At 41.4% G+C, this 14,748-nt stretch overlaps 1 protein-coding gene and 1 pseudogene across 13 annotated transcripts in view; one reads left to right on the top strand and one right to left on the bottom strand.

Annotated features, from left to right (window-relative positions):
* The window catches only part of Ppp6r3 (protein phosphatase 6 regulatory subunit 3), a 115,355-nt gene that overhangs the window by 93,659 nt on the left and 6,948 nt on the right, over positions 1 to 14,748 (bottom strand). The window contains exon 1 of one of the 13 annotated variants that reach the window (XM_027408772.2): positions 13,044 to 13,063. The exons of the other annotated variants lie outside the window; for them this stretch is intronic. The gene's annotated coding sequence lies outside the window, so the exon portion shown is untranslated. Of the gene's footprint in view, positions 1 to 13,043; positions 13,064 to 14,748 lie in introns of those variants that run through there. 13 annotated transcript variants of the gene reach the window in all.
* LOC100762748 lies at positions 522 to 14,116 on the top strand (annotated as a pseudogene).

Here is a 14,748-nt window from a genome sequence, read left to right as displayed (position 1 = left end):
GATAAATAAATAAATAAAATCCCAAAAGGTTTGCTTGCTTTCTCAGAAAAACTGCTCAGACTGCTCCTCAAAAGGAGAGGGAGCAACAAGAGACAACACAAACTCCAGGGACATAACCATCCATTCATGAAAGACAAAAAACAAACAAACAAACAAACAAACAAACAAACAAACAAACAAAAAAACTTCCTGGTTAGGGGAGAAGAAGAACAGCAAGATCTCAGTGCACAAGCAAAGGCAAGAGGTCTAGACTGCAGGATGAGAAGTTCCTCAGAAAGACAGAAAAATTAAGCACACAACAGAATCTAATGCCAACTCACTGGCAAGTGCATTAAAAAGACCCATTTCCATGAAATTTGCAAAGTCATTTAAGAGTGAAAAGTACACAATATACCATTTAACAATTATAAATACTATGACAGCCATAACAATTGTCCTACTTAGGTTTCTATTGCAGTGATAAACACCATGACCAAAAGCAACTTGGGGAGGAAAGGGTTTATTTTATCTTACAGTCTATCATGAACCTGGAGGCTAGAACTGAAGCAGAAGGTAAGGAAGAATGCTGTTTACTGGCTTGCTCCGCCTGCTTCCCTTTTTTGTTTGTTTATTGAGTCAGGGTTTCCTGGGCGTTAGCCCTGGCTGTCCTCGAACTCACAGAGATCCACCTGCCTCTGCCTCCCAAGCACTAGCACTAAAGTTGTGAGCTACCACCGCTCAGCTCAGCCTGCTTTCTTATACCACCCCAAGGCCACATGACTAAATGTGGTACTTACTGCCCAGAAAATTCCACACAGATTGTTTACAGATCAATGTGATGGCAATTTTTCAACTGATTTTCCTTCTTCCCAGATAACTCTAGCTTATGTCAAGTAGGCAAAAAACTGACCAGCACAATGATAATGCTAAAACACCGATTTAACAACAAAGTAAGGACTTACACTGGAAGAATGAGGAACACTGGATGGAAAACGAAGATACAACAAGGGGGCTAGAAAGAGCTAATCTTTCTCCATTTTTCCATACATGAGAAGCAGTGGACACTACTTACAACTAAGATATCAGGACTTTTTTAATGGACTAGAGTCCAAAAAAATATAAACTGTCTTTAAGAAGGAGGAGAGTGAGTCAGTTAGTTAGGAGCTGCTATTGGCTATAAAATAGAGAAATGTAAAAATTTAACTTATTTTGAAAACAAGCTCTTAACAATTCTGGACAGGGAAGTGGTACTAGTTATTGAGGCCACAAAGGCATACCAGCTATTATTTTCTAGCTGTATTGCCAAAGATAAAGATATTTCTTCTAACATGAGCATCCATTTCTCGATTATAAAATAAAATTCTGTACTCTCTTCCTGGTTTAGCAACTCCCAATCTAATAATAATCAATGCATAGTCTTAGTATGACAACAATGGTTACAGGTGTTGGGCAAATTAAAAACTTTCAAAGCAGGATACAGAAGAGAGAAAGAAGCAAAACTGAAAATAGGATGTGTGTGCATTATCTATCTGCTTTATGTCAGTAAGGACTGAAAGAATGGGATCGCTGGAGATGCTGACTAAAATGAAGAAATAAGATGGGCTTTGAAGGAGTGGCAAAAGCTAGAACAAGACTACTGAAGAAAAAAGACAAGGGTTCAGATGCTAGCCTAAAAAGAACTGAGCTGATGGTATCCAAACTGGCATAAGATCACTGAAAAAAGGTAACAATCTCTCCTACCAAGTCTGTCTAGGACAGATGAACTAGAATCCACAAGAATGATGCAAGGCTCCCATCAAGAACATCAAAAGTGAAGGTGGCAGGGAATCTCCCTAAGGATCTGGTTTCTAAGAAATTACAGTTTACATCAGAAAGCATAAAAAATGAGGAAGAGGCTACAGAACAAGACTGCTCAGGAACAGGGAGTAAAGAAAGACAGCCCCCAGCGGGTGAGGGAGACACTGCTTGCTGATGTGATAGCTAAACAGCATGGAATTGGGTTTGATTTTATCCCAGCACTCAGGAACAAGAGGCAGAAAGATCTCTCTGAGTTGGAGCCAGACTAGTCTATATATCAGGTTCCAGGATAGCCAGGGATACAGAGTGATACTCTGTCCCCAAAAACAAACAATAACAACAACAGTAGTAGTAAGGTTTAACTGCCCTTTACTGGACTATTCTCTCAGAGAAAATGGATCCAAAGACCTATCCCCTGAAAAATAATCAATACAGAAAAATTACTGTGCTTTCATTTTTATATGTGTTATCATCTGTCATCCCTTACAGGAATGAAAACTTTTCTCAACAGACATAAAAGTCTACCCCTACCATAAATCTTGCCTTCTTTTCAGTACTACTAACTATGATGGTGGCTAAAGAGTGCAATGTGGCATAGTTATGAAAATGTCAGTTAAAGTGCTGGAGATGGAGATGGGCGTTGGTGGCGCATGCCTTTAATCCCAGCACTCGAGAGGTAGAGGCAGGCGAATCTCTGTGAGTTCGAGGCCAGCCTGGTCTCCAGAGCGAGTGCCAGGATAGGCTCCAAAGCTACACAGAGAAACCCTGTCTCGAAAAACCAAAAAAAAAAAAAAGTGCTGGAGATATAGTTCAGAGGTAGAGTGCATTCTAAGCATGCTTAAAATTAAAAGTCTTAGGCTCAATCTCTAAGATACTTCATACCCCATAGAAGACTGGTTTAGCCTAAAACATAACAGAATCTCTCAACTGAACAGCATCTAAATGTATCTCCTTAACCACAAAGTCTGAGGAAATAGGATGACCCTCACTACTCACAACCCCTTATCTTTTTTTTTGTTTGTTTTGAGATAGGGTCTCTCTGTAGCTTTGGAGCCTGTACTGGAGCTCGCTCTGTAGACCAGTTTGGCCTCCAAGTGCTGGGACTAAAGGCATGTGCCACCACCACTCAGCACAACCCCTTATCTTAAAGAGAATAAGAAAGGGATCATCCTAATCTGCCTTTTTATGGACATCACACTTATGGAAATCAAAACTATTTACTCGCAGTCTGCATTCATATAAATTTTAAAAATGCAGACTACACTCTATTGATGCCAAAGTCACAGGAGAAAGCCAGAGCTATTCCATAACATCCAAGTAAATACTGTCTTGGTGTACAGTATTGGGTACAACACTACTATGCCCATACTACAGACAAGTGACAGACTAGAGTCCACACACACAAAAGTAAGACTCCACCTCCTGCTATATCAAAAAAATTCTCAGGCCACCACTTTGATCATTTTAATGTAGCTCAATGATCCTACTGTGCATGCTTCAAAATACTCAAATCAGAAGAGACTGAAGACAATGAGATAATCCATCCACACAAAGGCTGGTTATCACTTTCCATCAATGTCTAGGATGCTGTGAATAAAAACTCATTAAGTTTTGAATGCAAACAACATCAACACCGTTTATGCTGACACACATGCAATTTCAGCACACAGGAGGCTGAGACAGGAAAAGCTCAAAACCAGCCTTGGCTACACAGTAAGTTCATGGTCAACTTAAACTGCACAGCAAGAGCTTGTCTAATAAAAAGTAATTGTAAACATCAATAACTGGGGAAAATTTTAAACCTCTACATCTTCAGAAATATCTGCCAACAATATATGCATACCTGTAATTTTATCAGGTAACTTCAGAAACACCAACCACTAAGCCCAGGAAAGGATACAAACACTTCAAAGCCATTAACAAAAATCACCACCCAAGAATATAAGACTACCCTGCACAGTACAAGCCACCCACGGTGAGCCCTCCCTACTAGGAAGGCACAGCAGCAGGTGATGCACTTTAACAAAGACCTTGGCATCTGGCTGGGTTACATCACTGTCTGGCTATGCTCACTAGCAGCACTCACATCACTTCAGCTCAGTCTAACCCACTATGAAAATACAGCCAAGTGATACATTAGAAAAATAGCATCCAAAATAAGACCAGATGAGCACCTATACCTGTTACAGCCACAGAGGGTAAGTAATTACTACACAACCCAATGGTCAGGCTACATCTCACCAACCCAACCAAGGTACTCTCAAGCCAACACTTCCTCAATGTCACCAAAACTTTTACACAGCACATTAGCAACCATATGATTAAAATTGTAGAAGAGCAAATTTCTTTTTCTTTTTTAAGACAGTCTCACACCTTGTAGCCCAGATTAACCTGAACTCACTACATGTATCAGTTTGGCCTCCAATTTGCTGCCATCCTCCTGCCTCTGCCTTACCAAGTGTTGGGATTACAGGCATGCACCAATATGGCACATTTACAGGAACTAATGCAGTTCATAAATTGATATTCCTCATTACAGCAGCAGCAGTGTAATCAAAGCCACATTCTTTTAAAGCCCAACAGGCAGATCTGGACCTAAGGTGGTACACATACTCAGTTCTGAACAAATCATTTCTTCTCTTTGTATGGGAGATTTGAAACTAAATCAATACTTCTCAATCTAACAATTCCTTCCTATATGTTTAAGAAATAAGGAAATAGCCAGGCAGTGGTGGCACACACCTTTAATCCCAGCACTTGGGAGGCAGAGGCAGGCGGATCTTTGTAAGTTTGAGGCCAGCCTGATCTACAAGGTGAGTTCCAGTACAGCCAGGACTGTTACAAACAGAAGTCTGTCTCAAAAAACCAAAAGAGGGGGAAGGAAAAAAAAAAAAGTAAATACTGTCTGCAGAAATGATACCTAAAGTTGTCCTCTGGCCTCCAAGTGCTCACACTCAGAAAAGGCTTTGACCTCACTTGCGTAATTTAAACTTCCTTATGGGGCTGAAGAGATGATGGATAGTGGTTAAGAGCAGTTGCTTCTCTTCCAGAGGACCTGAGCTTGAGTTCAATTCCCAATACCCACAAAGGGTGACAAACAACTGCCTGTAAATCTAATTCCAGGAAATCCAACACTGTCTTCTCATCTCTGACAGTACCCACACACAGAAGACGCACATGTGCACAAACACGTGAGCACACAAAAATAAATTTAAAAAATAAACAACTATATGACACAGCTACCATTGTTTACCTCAAGAAGGGGGGAGGGGTACTTCAGAACATAAGGTTTCTGTAGTATACCATAGCTGCTCAACTCCATTAATGCACTCAAACAGAAAACAGCATGCTTTAAGCAGGTATAAGTCTATCTGCCAGCACTGTTTTGAAGAGATTTAGCATCTGCATATGCTTTTGTTTGTTGAGACAAGGTCTCACTGTGTAGCCTTGACTGGCCTGGGACTCAGAGATCTACCCAGTGTGCTGGAATTAAAAGCATGTGCCTCCACACCTGGCATGTACCACGCTCTACTTATCAAGCATACCCAAACATTTTCATTTGGGCTTCACAACAATCTAGTTATGTGTTTCAATTTTCACACAGTACTAACTCACCCTTTGTTACAGTTAGGAAGCCACTAGGCCAGCATTCACAATGCCACTGCCTTCATGTATGCTGCTGCTTTCCAGCTCATCAGAACCAAAGCTTACACTCTGTGAGTAGCTACCATGGCAGCTACTGTTTTCTACAGGACCTTGCATGTGTAGGCAGCTCTTATACTTTCTCATGCTTGACTCTTGCACTTAATGAATAATCTCATATTTTCTATGAAATGATTTATAGTTGAAAACACTGAAGGAAGAACCAATTCAACCCAACAGTGTAGTAAGTGTGTATGACACAGAATTTGTTTTGGGGGGTCTGGCTATAGTATGTTCTTAGTGAAAGAGTGGGAGAAGGATAAAATATAACAGAAGAGCCAGAATAAAACACAGACAAAAAAAAAAACAAGGGATACCATCACAGCAAGCTGGCCAACAAACTCAGAGCATCTCTGTAAATACTCATTTATTTTATATTTTGGAGTGTATATGCATATGCACAGAGTCCAGAGGATAACCTGCAGGTGCTTGCTCTCTCCTATCTGATGATAGAACTCAAGTTGTCAAGCATAGTGCATGGGGTTATCTACTGAGCCATCTCACTTGCCTCAGAGGATCATTCCTAAGCTTTCACAAACGCTCAGTGCAAACCAGAGAGAGACACAGAAACCTACTAATGTTCTGAAGATCTGAATAGGACTCTCATTCATGAAGTGGTGTTCAATAGGGATGAGTAGATGAACAAATGTGATCTAGAAACATATAATGGGATATAACAGACTTAAAAAGGAAATAAATTTCAAAATATGCTACACTGTAAATGAACCATGACATGAGGCTTCAAGTCAGTCACAAAGCATGACTATATTCCACTAACATGTGGCACTCAGAGCTGCTGCCAGTGGCAGTGGGAGAATAGGTAGCCCAATAAACACTGAGCTTCACATTGGAAAAGTGAATCTTCTGGAGCTGTATGGTAATGGTTGCATAACACATCAAATATTTAATCTCCTCTTAGCAATAAGTAAAAAGTTGAAGAAACTGAAAGCAATTCCTCCTACATCTATAAGAAAAATGGGGTCACAGAGCCAACTGCTGCTCCCCAGAAAAGTGGAAAGGCAGTAAAGCAAATACAAAGGATCACAACTAACCAGCAGAGAAAGGTAAACAAGTATGAACACTATATGAACTATGGAGGCCTGGAGTGCACAGCTGTGAGAATTAAAAACTCCAGGAGGGTCCCTGTGATGGAAGCTTGACCAGGTCCTCTGCCAAGGGATCATGATAGGAGCTATCTGAAATGTGTTTCGAGGGGTACAGACTAACCAACAAACTTAAGACCTAGACCCAAGGACTACAGAATGAGTCTCAGTCCCCTATAATTTATCTGATACAGGCCCAAGGTTAACCAAGCTTCCTTTACCCGGCACATCGTCACATTATGTCCGCCTTTCAACAAAAACAATCACAGAGCACACTACAACAAAGAAGAAGAAGAGGAGGAGGAGGAGGAGGAAGAGGAGGAGGAGGAAGAAGAACCCACAGGACTGAACACGTCTCAAAAATATACTAAAATATGAAAGAATGATGAAATTATAAGACCAGAAAAATGTTAAATCCATGATTAATTTGTCAGGGATTTAGTAGAAAATTATAGACAGCATGCAGGAGCAGAAAGAAATGTCAGTAGGAGACTCTGAAAAAAGAGCCAGCAGTGGTGGCCCACACCTTTAATCCTGGCACTCAAGAAGCAGAGACAGGTGGATGGATCTCTGTGAGCCTGAGGCCAGCCTAGTGAATTCCAGGACTACACAGAGAAATCATGTCTCAAAAAACTAGAACACTTAAAAGAAACACCAGCTAGGCAAGGTACTGCTGCACACCTCACATTCTGTAAGTGGAGACAGAAGGATAAGAAAATAACCAGGAGAGGATCAAGTGGTTACTCCTTCTGGCATCTGTGAGTCACACACAGAATTGTTCCTGCTGGTATGAAAGCCTGGAAAAATAGTGGTAGAAAGAGGACAGCTCTAGAATTCATAGAACTTGCCACTGCAATGTCACAAATAAGCTCCATCACATCACTAGCTCTGGTACCACTTTTGTTCCAGATTGTCTTTTTAAAATTTGTTAATCAAGGAGGGGGAGGAAAGAAGATCTTTTAATGCAAAGAAATAAATATAATTTTGTATAGCAACTACAAAACTTAATTTAAAAAAAAAAAAACTGGACTGGGGAGATACTGCTGCTGGTAAAGTGCTTGCTACACAAGCATGAGGCTGAGTTTGATACCCAACATTCATGTATCATAAAAGTTAGATGTGGTGGCATGTGCCTATAAACTGAAGTCTACTAGAGGCAGGGATCTCTGTGGTTCACTGCCCAGCCAGTTTAGCCTAATTGGCATGATCCAAGCCAAAGAAATCCTGTCTCAAAAAAAAAAAAAAAAAAAAAAAGGGGGGGGGAGGAAAGAAAGAAATGCCCTACAGGCTTGCTTACAGGCTTACAACCGCTGAGTGGTAGTGCTGAGGGCCCAGTGAAGACCCATTAAATACACAGCACATGGTACAGCTCTACACTTAAGGAAGAGATTCCCATTAAAGAACCAGCAGATTTGAAAAGAACAGAATTTATTAAAAACCATGACAAGCCAGGTGGTGGTAACGCATGCCTTTAATCCCAGCACTCGGGAGGTAGAGGCAGGCGGATCTCTGTGAGTTTGAGACCAGCCTGGTCTACAAGAGCTAGTTCCAGGACAGCTTCCAAAGCCATAGAGAAACCCTGTCTTGAAAACAAACAAACAAAAAAAAAACAACAACAACAACAAAAAAAAAGATGGAACTGAAAAAAATGAGTAGTAAATGATGACCTTGAACATGCTTAATCCCCCTGCTTCTACCTGCCAGCATACTAAGCTAATATTTTTTGGTTTGGAGTTGTTATTTTTAAGACAGCCTCAACTCTCCAGGCTGTGCCCCGAAGACACACTTTTGCAATTTTATCAAAATTGTTGACAGAAGCTTTCTCTTATGGAAACAACCCTATCTTCTGACAACAGGACAAAGAATAAAATACAACACATTCAATCGGAAACATAACATAGGCAAAGTGGAATGAACTACAGCTGTGTGCATGACTGTGGACACCCCTTCCTTACTAGTGCCTTCCTCAGCTCTAATGGCAATAATCATCCCTGCCTCTGTAGTCCACAACCCTTGTTAAAGGAAGCATTGTGCTGTCAACTGTCAATGCAGGCACACTCGCACAGAAGCCACTATGTAGCTAACCTGTTCACATTCCAACTTCATCCTTCCACCTCCTTTTCATACCCTACCCACCAACTCATTCTCACTTAAAGAAAATATCCACATGCTCCCATTGCCCACCCCACCCCCTAACCCACTCTACCCCCTCCCACCGAGGAGCAAAGAGGGCCAAGCTCTCCATGTAAACACTCAGCACAGTGTTAGTGTCTGCCCAAGACTCGGAGAACGTGATGGGCCCTGAAGAAAGTGCTGACTCCCCTGCTTCACCAAATTGTTCCTCTTGCACAGTAGCACTTTTTCAGGTACACTGTGGTTGGTTGATTGGGAACAGGCCCCCACAGGCTTGTGTTTGAATACTTGGTCTCCAGTTAGAACTGTTTGGGGAGAAGTAGGTGTGGAGGAGGTATGTCACTGCCAGTAGGTTTTGAGGTTTCAAAAAGACTACAACCATTTATAGTGTGCTTCTTGTGTGTGGATCTGGACATGAGCTCTCAGCTACTGCTAGGCCATGCCTGCCTGCCTGCCTGCCTGCCTGCCTACCTGCAGTCATGTTCCATCAACGGTGATTAACTCGTATCCCAGAAACTAGAAGAACCAAATAAATCCTTCTTTCTGTAAGTTGCCTTAGTTGTGTTGTTTTATCACATCAATAGAAAAGTTACCTAACACACACACTAAAGAACCTAAGGCACACCAATGTCCTAATTTACACGTTTCAGTAATAATCCCTTAGGCATCCACACTTTGTACCCCAGACAAGTCCTCAAGACAGAGCACTGTCTACTCTCTGTCCATCCATGTTCCCCACACTTCCTTGTGGGAACTGCTCATCAAGATCACTCATGACGTCTATGGCACTAAAGCCAGGAGATATATTAAGCTTTCATCACGCTTGACCTTAAAAGCCACAGCACTCAAGGAAGGTTCTCACCAGCCTTCACAACAACACTTTTCCTTGCCTTCAGTCCTGGTTCCTTGCCTGGTTCCTCCTTCCATCAGTGTACTTGTTCAGCATGCCCTCAATGCCAAACACAGAGGATGCACACTGATGTGAAGCCCAGCTCTTTCTTTCCTTTAAACCCTAAATGCTGTGCACTCTCTAAAAGTGTCCTGACTGAACAAACTCAAATCTACCTCCTGTTGTGGCCTTTACAACCTGTTTCTGCAGTCTTCCTCTTCCTGCAGCAAGCAAAAGTCCCTACTTTACCTCTCTTCCATCCATATCCCAGCTAACTAGCAAACCTCATCTGCTCTCACTCCAAGAAGGATGCAGATTCCAACCACTTCTCAATACTACTCCTAGTCCCCTTCAGCCCAAGCTGCCATGACTGCTTTGCTGGATCACTGACACAGCCTTCTAAAGCATCTCCTGCCTGCTGCACATGGACAGCTATTCTTAACTTAGCTGCAGTGGGACCTTTCAGAAACCAGACCATGTTATACCTCTGGCTCAAAACAGACCTATTTTACCACTCCCCCTACAGCTCTTCCCTCAACACAAGCATATTCTATTTCATAGCACCTCATGCATGTTGGGACTCTCTACCTACATATAACGTCCCCACATACCCATGGTCTCTCTTGCCTTGACCTTCAGGGCAAAGAGCCCTTATCAGGTAGGCCTAACCTGAACACTGCCTTTCAGTGCAAAAAACAACCCACCCCTTTCCTCTTCTGCTGGCTCCTATCAGTATCCAGATGACTACTATACCATTTACTATCTGAAATTGCCTCCCTGACACTAAAATTGTACACTGCATGAGGACAGGAACATGGTTCTGCTCTGCTCATTACTAAGACAGTTTAAGTACTCAAGAATTTGGAAAACAAAATAGATACTGAGAACAATATTAAAAGAGATTTCACAGAATAAAGATTCAATTTATACAGTTTAGTGACATGCAAAAATTAAGTCACATTGTTTAAGATTCATAGATTGTAACACAGAAGTAAAGGAATAAAATGCCTTGAGGAGGTCAGAGAGAAGAAGGTTACATAGAATCAAAGGTAGTAACAGTACTTTATGAAACTAGCTAGTGCCAGGGTAACTTTAAGTTCTAATTTTTCTTATTTGTACCATCATGATACACACTTTCTGAATAAACTCGTTAGACTTAAAAACTAGATGTGAATGGGTACTGCAGGCTACAGCATGCAATTGAACCTAGCCCACCACTTATTTTCAAAGAAAAACTCCTAAGGCGCACAACCACCTTTGCTAGCCACATTTTGACTGGGGCTATTTTCACACACAATAGCTGAGGAGCTGCAGAGACTAAAATAACTTGCCAACTGACCCTTTAACGAAAATGTTTACCTTTATCAATAGAATTATGTAATCATAATGTAAAATTTGTGAAGAAAATGAGTATAAATGAGCTGGAGAGATGGCTCAAAGGTTAAGAGCACTGACTGCTTGAGGTCTTGAGTTCAATTCCCAGCAACAACATGGTGGCTCACAACCATCTATAATGAGATATGGTGACCTCTCCTGGCATGCTGGAATACATGGAGGCAGAATGTTGTACACATAATAAATAAATCTTTAAGAAAAAAGGAAAAAGAAAAGAAAATGAGTATAAAAACCAAATCAATCTCCCAACATGGACCAATCCTTCAAGGCACATGTGCTTATCCACACCATGTTGAAAAAAGCATATAGCTCAGCCAGGCAGTGGTAGCTCATGCTCCTAATCCCAGCACTCAGGAGGCAAGGCAGGCAGATCTCTGTGAGTTTGAGGCCATCCTGGTCTACAAAGCAAGTTCTAGGACAGCCAGGTCTACACAGAGAAACCCTATCTTGAAAAAAAGGAAAAAACATACAGACCTGTATTTATATGGTTCTGAGAGTCAGTAAGAAAGAGCTTTTCTTTTTTTGTTTGTTTGTTTTTTGAGACAGGGTTTCTCTGTGTACCTTTAGAGCCTGTCCTGGAATTAGCTCTTGTAGACTAGGCTGGTCTCGAACTCATCCACCTACCTCTGCTGGGATTAAAGTTTCGTGCCACCACTGCCCAGCAAGAAAGAGATTTTCAATTTTATTTTTTCATTTGTGTGTGCCAGTGTGTAGTTTATGCATATAAGTACAGTGCCTGCAGAGACCAGAAGGTGTCACAATCTCCTGGAATGGGGAGTTGCAGATGAGCTGCCTGCTTACAGGTGCTGGAAATGGAATTCCAGTCCTCTGGAAGAACAGTACACGCCCTTGACTATGAACCATACCTCCAGCCCCAAAATAGATTTTAAAGATAAATGTTTTAGAGCCATACTTCAAGCCAGGTGGTGGTGGTGTACACCTTTAATCCCAGTACTTGGAAGGCTGAGGCAGGGGAATCTCTGTGAGCTTGAGGCCAGCATATTCTACAGCCAAGGTTACACAGAAAAACCCTGGAGGGAGGGGGAGAATTCATACTTCAAACCCTCAAATTTATGCTCTCTACTTCAGTTAGAGAAAGGATATTACATTTATATGCATGTTTATCTACATGTAAAATAAACACATAATATAATCATAGTTTAAAGGGAAAAAACATAAAAATAAATATTCCAAAATTTCCCTCAACAAAAATCTCCACCAGTCACAACTTCTGCAGAGTCTTTGGTAGACAAGAGCACACATGTCCCCTCAGGGCTCACACTGGCCTCAATGAGCTGCTTCTGTACACAGCTCTACTGTCAGAAAGAAGAGTGACCAGAATGACAAGCATGACTATACTCAGGCACTGTCTGAAGTCAACACTATTCACTCACAGTAGAGAAAGAGTAGAAAGAAAGACCAGTACTAGATTCACAGTTGGAAAACTGCACACGCCAGAACTCAAGGTTTGTGCACTCTTGACCACAATACATTCTGAACTGAGGACAAATGTCAAGCCCTGCATGAGAAGCCAAGTATTATAACACATGGCAGGTGCCAAATCTTAGGTGATGAACCCACTTGAAAGTTACATCAATCAGAAAGGCCTATAACTCAGCTACTAAAGAGGCTAAAGCAAGAGTGTTACAAGTTTGAGGCCAGCATGAACTTCACAGCAAGATCGTGCCTAAATAAATAAAAAGTATTTTAGTCCAGAATATATTATCTTCAAGAAAACATCCAATTGCTGCTTGGCCTTCTGGCAAAGACCAAGTGCACTAAGCACTCTAAAACAAAGTCAGCATCAGCTAGCTATAAGATATAAGTAATCAAAAGCCTCCATTGGGGCAAATTCAGCTCTACCATGCTCATGATGTACAGATGTCCCAGTTAGGGATAAAAGTACAAGCCTCTACATGATTAACCAATTGCCCTCTTAATCACCATTTCAACTAGTATCCAGATGTCAGTCTCTAAGCTCTCAAAACCTGAAGTAAACTGATCACTGTTCCAGTAAAGGAGAAAGGACTTTCTTAAAAACTAACCAAAAACACTTATTTGGTAGTACATATACCAAAACTGGAACAAAACAGTAACCATTCTGGCCTCTTCGAAGCACTCCACATTTCCAGACTATGGATCCAAATCCTGAGGCCATCAGAGTCAGCAAAAGTTGAGGAAGAGGAAAGAGAGGAAGGTAATTCAACAGCACGTAGCCCAAGTCCTGCAAGAGAATGATTTTGGAGTTACTTGGGTAGAGGCCTTTGCAAAACCAGTGCCCCAGGTAGATGAAGCTGAGACCTGGGTCATGAAGGACTTGACTAAAGTCTTGGTGAAAGAGAAGCTAAAAATGTTGAGAAAAGAATTACCAGAGCTCTTGGAACTAACAAAAGACCTGAAAGTCAAGTTGACAGAAGTGAAGGATACGTTAGAGCCATTGTAACAGTTGTAGAGAAAGACATCATTCCATCTTAGAAAAGGAAGCTGATAGCTGATGACTAAGTAGAATCTCTACTTGAACTACTGCCCCAACATTAATTTTCATTTGATTTTGAAAGCCAGGAGAGTCCCTGCAAGTGGACATCTTGTCATAGAAAGGCTTGTTACCTACAGAAATCTGATCAACATTCTATCAGTTGTGGATCAACCTGACACCTGTAGAAACTGTCCTCTGAAATCTGTCACTACAGTCAAGGGAGTTGCTGTAAACAAAGAACTGAATCCAAAAGCAAAAGTAACCAAAACCTAGCCAAAGTCTGTTTCACAGACTGCTGCTGCTGCTGTTAATCTGACTATCATGATTCTGATGAAGCTGCACTACTATGGAAACAAAAGGCCAAAAAAAAAAAAAAAAAAAAAAAAAAAATGAGAAGAAAACAGTGCTGAAGAAAAGGATCTCAACAATCAAAATGCAAAGAGAGTCATTACCTACCAGACTGATAAAAATAGGGGACTTACACCTAGGAGAAAAGAAAATGAACAAAAATCTCAGAGTAAATAGGAAAAGTTAAGATGAGGCAAAATTCGAAGACGTGGCTAGGTTTGTGAAGAGCAATGGTATAATGGTAAACTATCTGGCATTTGTGGTGGAGTTAAAAAGTATATCAAGCTTAAGTAAAGTTGTTCCTTTGCCTAGTTTTGGGCAACTATTTTAGATCAATGGAAGCTGTTTTTTTTGGTTTTTCGAGGCAGGGTTTCTCTGTGGCTTTGGAGGCTGTCCTGGAACTAGCTCTTGTAGACCAGGCTGGTCTCGAACTCACAGAGATCCTCCTGCCTCTGCCTCCCGAGTGCTGGGATTAAAGGCGTGCGCCACCACCGCCCGGCTTCAATGGAAGTATTTTAAACTTTGAGGCCAACCTGATCTACAGAATGTCCAGGACAGCCAAAGCTACACAGAGAAACCCAGTCTCCCCATCACCCCCCCCCAGAAAAAAGTATTTTAAACATCAACAAAAAAGCCTAACCAAAGTTTAAAAAAAAAAAAACTCATATTAATTTTATTTCTTTTTTGTGTAAGGAAGAGAGACAACCACAGTGCCAAGGCATGTGTTTGGAGATAAGAGGACAACTTGCTGAGTTGTCCTTCTACGATGTGAGTCCTGAAAAGTAAACTCAGGATGAGGCTTGTCAGCAAGGGCTTTCACCAAGCCACCTAACAGGATCCCTCTGTGAGGTGTCAGTCTAGGTCCCTAAACTTCCAGCACCACCCATTACAAGGACCATGCTCAAGGTGTTTAGCAAGAACCTACA

Source organism: Cricetulus griseus, chromosome 3 (assembly GCF_003668045.3).
Source record: "Cricetulus griseus strain 17A/GY chromosome 3, alternate assembly CriGri-PICRH-1.0, whole genome shotgun sequence".
In the NCBI taxonomy this organism is placed as follows: Eukaryota; Metazoa; Chordata; class Mammalia; order Rodentia; family Cricetidae; genus Cricetulus; species Cricetulus griseus.
This window is presented reverse-complemented; position numbering and strand designations above follow the sequence as displayed.